The sequence below is a fragment of the Microtus ochrogaster genome, unplaced genomic scaffold (genome assembly GCF_000317375.1).
Source record: "Microtus ochrogaster isolate Prairie Vole_2 unplaced genomic scaffold, MicOch1.0 UNK42, whole genome shotgun sequence".
NCBI lineage: Eukaryota > Metazoa > Chordata > Mammalia > Rodentia > Cricetidae > Microtus > Microtus ochrogaster.
The window spans coordinates 1,095,085-1,103,045 of NW_004949140.1; positions in this window are offsets into that span (position 1 = coordinate 1,095,085).

A 7,961-nucleotide genomic window follows, 5' to 3' on the forward strand; every position below is an offset into this window, starting at 1 on the left:
AAAAAAGAAAATATGTGCTAAAATAAGAGATTTTTATCTCAATGTATAAGTATGTTACAGCTCAATAATAAAAAAGACAGATAATCCAGTTTAAGATTTGAAAAAACATTGACAAGATATGGAGAAATGAATGCTGATAGGAGTGGAAAATGGCATACTCACTTTGGAGAACAGTCTGGAATTTCCTCAGAGTTAAGCATAGGATTACTAAATGGTGCAGCAATCTAACTCCTAGGTGAACACCGACACACAACTTGTATAATAATTCTCATAGCGACATATTAATATTAACCCCCCAAGTGAAACTCAAATCAAATGATCATCTACCAGTTAAGACACCAGGAAAGAAGTATACTGATTCGTGCTCTAATGAAGGCAGACATCCTGGCAATCACTAAGTCAAGAGAGAGGAGAAGGAGCATAACTCCAAGATCATTACCCCCAATGGCCTAACTTCTGTCCTCTAGGCCTTGCCTACTAAATGTTTCACCACCTCTCAATAATGCTGTAAGTCAAGGACCAGCTTTTAAATCGTGGGCTTTGGAGAATATGCAAACCCAGACTATAACATTTGTGACTTAATGTGGAGGAATCCATCCGAAAACCCAAGCACTTTGTGTACAGGTAGATTTGCATAGTGAGAATGTGTCCTTGAAGAGGGAACCCAAATCTCTTGTGTCCCTGGAAGTTACCACAGTTGGAATCAGATGCCCTCTTCTGGTCGACATGGGCATTGCACTAAGGTGCACAAACCCACACAGAAACGAACTACTTTTTAAAAAAAAAAATCTTTTTTTAAAATTTACAAAATAATTTCCAGGTCTACAAAATAATTTCCAGGTCAGAGGAAGTGTATGCTTCACAGGAGAACACGGGAAATCATACCTCATTAGGAAGCTGCTCTTCGCAACTTCCATACCCAGTTCCATACCCTAGAGCTTTGAACACAGGAGTGTGGTAGAGGGCAACCAGGTAAAGTCCAATTAAATCTGCATTGTTAACACTACAGAAAATAGAGACCGGGCCTCTTTCTCGACTGAGTTGCATAGACTGAGGTGACAGAAGCTTAAGTAACCTCTGGGATTTATTTATTATGAAATCACAGGGCCAGACACCTCCAAGATTCCCATCATGGTGCTGAGAGGTATTCAGCACCCAGCAGAGAGCCAGGCAGTGGTGGCAGTGATCTATAATCCCAGCACTGTCTGTTCTGATGCCAATACCAGGCTGTTTTCAGTACTGTAGCTCCGTAGTAGAATTTGAAGTCAGGGATTGCCTTCAGAAGTTCTTTTATTGTACAGGATTGTTTTGGCCATCCTGGGAATTTTGTTTTTCCATATGAAGTTGAGTACCATTCTTTCGAGGTCTGTGAAGAATTTTGCTGGGACTCTGAAGGGCATTGCATGGAATCTGTAGATTGCTTTTGGGAAGATTGCCATTTTTACCATGCTAATTCTACCTACCCAAGAGCATGGGAGATCTTTTCCTTTTTTGGTGTCTTCTTCAATTTCTTTCTTCAAAGATTTAAAGTTCTTGCCATACAGGTCTTAGAGTTATTCCAAGAGATTCTATGTTATTTGTGACTATTGTGAAGGGTGAGGTTCCTCTGATTTCTTTTTCAACCCGTTTATTATCTGTGTAAAGGAGGTCTACTGATTTTTTTTTTGAGTTAATCTTGTATCCTGCTACATTACTGAAGGTATTTATAAGTTGCAGACCTAAATAGAGAACTCTCAACAAAAGAATCTAAAATGGCTGAAAGACACTTAAGGAAATGCTCAACATCCTTAGTCATCAGAGAAATGCAAATCAAAACAACTCTAAGATTCCATCTTACACCTGTCAGAATGGCCAAGATAAAAAACTCTGATGACAATTCATGCTGGAGAGGTTGTGGGGTAAACGGAACATTCCTCCATTGCTAGTGGGAGTGCAAACTGGTCCAGCCGCTTTGGATATTAGTATGGTGCTTTCTCAGAAAATTAGGAAACAACCTACCTAAAAACCCAGCAATACCACTTTTGGGTATATATCCAAAGGATGCTCAATCATGCCACAAGGACATGTGCTCAACTATGTTCATAGCAGCTTTGTTTGTCATAGCCAGAACCTGGAAACAACCTAAATGCTCCCCGACCGAAGAATGGATAAAGAAAATGTGGTACATTTATACAATGGAGTATTACACACACAGCAAAAAAAATGACATGTTGGAATTTGTGGGCAAATGGATGGATCTAGAAAACATCATACTGAGTGACAAAACTCAGACCCAAAAGGACAAGTATAATATGTACTCATTCATAAGTGGCTTTTAGACATAAAGCAAAGAAAAGCCAGCCTACAGTTCACAATCCCAGAGAACCTAGACAACAAAGAAGACTCTAAGGGTGACATATATTAATCTAATCTACATGGGAAATAGAAGAAGACAAGCTCTCCTGAGTAAATTGGGAGCATGGGGACCATGGGAGAGGGTAGAAGGGGTGGGGAGAGGAATGGAGGGGAGCAGAGAAAAATATATACCTCAATAAAAACCATTTTAAAAAATCAAATGGGGGGCTGGAGAGATGGCTCAGAGGTTAAGAGCATTGCCTGCTCTTCCAAAAGCCCTGACTTCAATTCCCAGCAACCACATGGTGGCTCACAGCCATCTGAAATGGGGTCTGGTGCCCTCTTCTGTCCTGCAGGCATACACACAGACAGAATATTGTATATATAATAAATAAATAAACATTTTGGGAGGCGGTGGCAGGGAGGAGGGAGAAATCTTTAATATATAAATAAATAAACAAACAAACAAATCAAATGGGAACAAAACTTAAAGTTCTTAAGAAAATCCCAGCACTAAGGAGACAAAAGTAGAGATTTCTGGGCAAACCAGCTAACTAAACTAGCAGAAACGGCAAAATCTGGGTGCAGCAAGAGACACTGCCTAAAATAAAATATAGTGTAGATGTAAGAAGACACACAATGGCACCTTTGGCTTCCATGGGTACATGCACACATGTTCACACAAGCTCTCAAAGGTGAAAGCACACATATATGAACTTACATCACCTATACACACACACAAAACTCTCCACCCATAGATCTGGATAGACCAGTTTCCTCATCTATAAAACAGAGTCATTAACAACAGATATTTCATTGGATTATTATAAGGGTCAGATGAGATAATAAAGATGAAAACACCATGAAGTCTCATAGTAATCAGAACTATGATCCTATTAATGAGTAAATAAAATGCACGTACTACATTTTAGTATTGACTATTTAAAATACTAGGTGATCAAATTATCAGACCTCTGAAATAGGGAAAAAAAAACCCACCCAGTACTTATACCCTTCCATTTTGATCCCTGTACCTGCCCATGAAAATGCCCTGAAGAAAATTATCCAATGTCCTCATGTATGCTACATGCTTTCCTTACCCAGTCCACTTGCATATGATGATAAGAACAATAAGCAATATGTTGAAGGCTTATTGCCTTTTAGGTACTAGGATTCATAATTTCATCCTTAACTTGACCTTAAAGTCCATCTTCACGATAAATGGCTGTTTTGAGGGGGATGCATGTTAGTGGCTCGGCTCCTCAGCTTTTCTAATCTAGATTGTAAGGCAAATCCTACTGTAGAAACGGGCATGATTCTTTTTTGGAGTTTCTGTTCTCAGGACTGAAACCCTACAGCAAGGGGTTGCCATGACTATGTATATCAGTGCATTTAGCTAGGGAAGATAAAGGGTAAGTGTTGTAGCACGACAGAAACTGGGGCCCCGAGTTGGAGGCATTAGCTGGACTTCTGATAATTGAGTCCAGCCTCCCCCAAGGCACCAAATTACTCTTTCTTCCTTTGCAGTAATATCTCTGGGACACAGCAGCTGTCACTCAAACCCAGGCAATCTCTTTCCAGAGCACTGTGACATTTAAGAGAGCAGACAGAACAACTTGTCAAATGCTTGTGCAGGCTTCCGTGCCCTTCCTCTCCGCTGACAGGCTTTTCATAAAGGAGCGTTCGTCTCTTTGGCTCGCTGCCCTTTGTATTATTGTAACTGTAGATTGCGCAGCCATTTGCCAGGTCCAGAAATGTCAGCTAAGCACCGTCAAGCCACCTCCCCTCACACCCATTCTTCCTCCATAGGGGTCTCATTTATTAGCATGAAAAATTTTTGAATAATTGGATTGTCACAGGTACCTGTGGTGATATTTTATTTATAATCTAACAAATAAAGCTTGCCTGAAGATCAGTGTGCAGAGCTAAGCCACTAGTTAGCCATAGAGGCCAGGCAGTGGTGGCGCACACCTTTAATCCCAACACTCGGGAGACAGAGGTAGACGGATCTCTGTGCGTTCAAGGCCACCCTGGGCTACACAAGACTGAACCAGTCTAAAAGAGAAACAGATGCAGGCGGTGGTGGCTCACACCTTTAATCCCAGTACTTGGGAGTCACACACCTTTAATCTCCACACTAGGGAGGTGGAGACAGGAAGGGATATGGCTGGGTGGAGAGAGGAATACAAGGTAGGAGGAGACAGGAGCTCACCACATTCAATCTGAGGATTCATAGAGACAGGATCTTGCCTATTGAGCCTTGGTAGAGGGAAGAACTAGTGTCTGGCTGCCCTGTTTCTCTAATCTTCCCGTTTTCAACCCCTAATATGTGACTCAGCGTTTTTATTATTAAGATCAATTAGAAATTCATGCTACAGGTAGTTCCGGGAGACACAAGCATAGGCAGATGAGCTTCTTCTGGGCCATATTCACAGTGCTCAGCTCTGGCCCAGGCATGGAGCACTCTCAGCCAATATGGGTTAAGAAGTGAAAGACAAGGAAAAAGTGAGTCTGTGAGAGAAACAGAACAGAGTAAATGTGTCAAAGTAGTCTCAACTCATAGACAGGCAGAGTCTTTATAACACTGGACTTAGGAATTAATTTCAAAATTACTGATGAGCTTCAAGATGAGAACAAGGAATCTCCACGTGTCTGTCCAAACCTCATCAATTTTGAGCAAGCTGACAGATTTATTGCTCCGTCTCACCATTTTCATATCAAGCTTCTACTCAAAGCAGTGCATGGACAAGTTTCATATATCATGCCGCTTCAGTTCTCGGAGTCTGTATATCTCCTAGGTAAAGGGATATGTTTGTAGGTGACTCCAGGACGGTGATCAAATCCAGGAAATTTAGCAGCCATGAGATATTGCAATCTCCAGTCCTTCCTCCGATTTCAGCTGTCACGGGCAGGGGGTGTTCCGTTTGCCTCTCCAGGGCGGAAGAAAGATTAATGGGCAAGCATCTGAGAAATATGATAGATTGATCAAGAAAATTAAAGCCGTCTACTGCCGCATACATTAGCTTTTATTTAAAAACAGGGAACGCCGTTTTAGTCAGGCAGGGATTTGTGTGGTGGCGCACACCTGAAGTCGCGGCACTGAGAAGGCTTGGGTAAAAGGATCGGGAATTTGAGGTCAGCCTGGGCTAGACAGCAAGACCTTAGAGAGATGGGGGCGGGGAATCTTTTACATGTGTGTGCTACAGAGACAGTTTCTTTGTGTGTGTGTGTATTCTACAAGCCAGGCAATTTGTAGGGCATCTATGGAGCACAATTCTGTATTGAAAACCTCAGGGTTCTATCAGTCTGATGCCAATTTCCCTAGCTCCTTCCATAAGCGGGTAAGAAGAGTACTATATATTATGTGCTTTCTGTGCACCAGACTCTAATTGAAGTGCTTTTCAAGTGGTAATGCAAAAATGTTCTCTCTGGATGGAGCTATTATTTTTTTTTCTGCCGTTGTTAGGGATGGAATCCAGGGTCCTGTACATTCGAGAGAAGCACTCTAGCAGTGAGCTACATCCCCAGCCTCTGAGCCTAATCTTCTCATCTGTTTCACTAGTGAAGAATCTGAAAGGCAGATTTTGGTTTTTTGATTTTTATCCAGAACTAAGGTGTTAGAAGATTTAAGGCATGGTGTTCAAGCTGTTCAAATCAATGTGCAGGACAACAATCAACTGGTCCACTTCAAAACAAACATGGTTAGGCAGGCTTGTAATCCCAGCACTTAGAAAGCTAAGACAAGTGGATCGATCACAAATTTGAGGCCAGCCTAGGATATAAGGTAAAATTTCTTTCTGGAAAGAAAAAAACAAAAAGTAAAGAATGGCTTTATTCTTTAACATAATAAATGGATTGAAGCACAGTGTTTTGAGTGCATCATCTTTGTTTATTTGCATTTATCCCGTGCTGAAAAAACAAAAAGTAAAGAATGGCTTTATTCTTTAACATAATAAATGAATTGAAGCACAGTGTTTTGAGTGCATCATCTTTGTTTATTTGCATTTATCCCGTTCTGAAAAAACAAAAAGTAAAGAATGGCTTTATTCTTTAACATAATAAATGAATTGAAGCACAGTGTTTTGAGTGCATCATCTTTGTTTATTTGCATTTATCCCGTTCTGAATGGGCCGTCTAATTTCCAGATATAAGATGTCCTTTTAGGATTTGGGGATATATAGGTCTCTTATTTCTAGGTTTCCTAGTTTCCGAATTTCTGTGGTTGTTCTAATTGTGATCTTTATTTTATTTATTTTGTATCTTTCTTTTAGAGATGCGCTCTTCATTTTAGTTTACAGGGCGTTGCAGAAGTGAAGACCTTCAGAGGAACTGCCCATGTGAAGGGCTTAGTCTCTCCAATGCCTTGTATCTTAGAGGGCAGAAGACTCCAAAAGATGGGTTCTCCTTTACCTGGACTTGTGCTCTTTGTATTTTTCAGAACAGCTAGCTTCTGGCTAATTCCCACCAAACCTTCACATTTTGGTTTAAGAACTACATCTCCGAAAACGTTTTGCCCTCCTCCGTAACCAGTGAGACTCCCCGTGATCTGCTCTTGCTGCATCATCCAACTTCCCCTAATGGCAGCTTCTGCACTGAAATGATCAGAGGTTGGATGTGCTCAGTGGTAGAGCATTCGCCTGGCAGGTGCAAGACCCTTGGTTCAAGCCCTCCCTCCAACACACACTTCTACAGTTACACTGAAATCCAGTTTGCTTGAGGGATGCATGTGGCTTTGCTCATTAAAGTATCCCTGGTCCTCAGCACACACTATAGCTACTAAACCAAAGTTTCTTGAATGAATACATGAATGAAATGAACAGATGAACAAAGGCCTACCTAGTTCCACTTCATGACAGGATGTTAGTGAAAGGAAACAGAACTGAGACATAAAATTATTCTAGTATTTGAGTACTATAAAAGACTCTTGAGAGGAGGGGTCATGTCCTCTTGATTGTGTCCTTTCCAAAGGGGTTTTCATAAAGCTGCCATCACAGCTTATAGGCACAGCCCCCAGGTGGCAGTCATGTGCTACTCTTGAGCAGCAAGTGCCTGCTAAGCTCTGCACTGTCCCACGTCCCTCCCCAGGCTGTGCAGCAAGCTTGGCTTTGGGGTTTCTTGAACCTGAGCTAGAAGACATGCCAAGGGAATTCTGATAGTTACCTCCTTGGTATTTCTCTGGGGAGTAGCTCCCACGAGCCTCTCTTTTCTCAATGGTATGCGTTGCAGATTATAATAAAATAGGCCCACACTAGCTCAGGATGAAGTAGAATTAAGGTTTCTTTATTTAAGGGCAGACTCACAGAGCAGAAGTCCTCTGTGTGAGCGGGGAACTGGAACCGAATCCAGCAGCCCAGGGGCCGTGCATGCTTTTACATCTGCATAAACAGTACATGCGACCACGCCCAAAGTGGGCAATAGCTTAAAGGCTCTTGGCGGAAGGAGCTCCCACAGCAGTTATATTTATTCGTTTGTTTGTTTATCCTGGGAAGGGGTACATGGGTGCCATGGGGTGCCTGTGGGTGTCAGAGGACAACCTGTGAGAGTTGATCCTCTCGTTAGATCAAGTGGATCCTGGAGATGGAACTCAAGTTGTCCATCTTGGCAGCAAGTACTCAACAGCCCCCCCC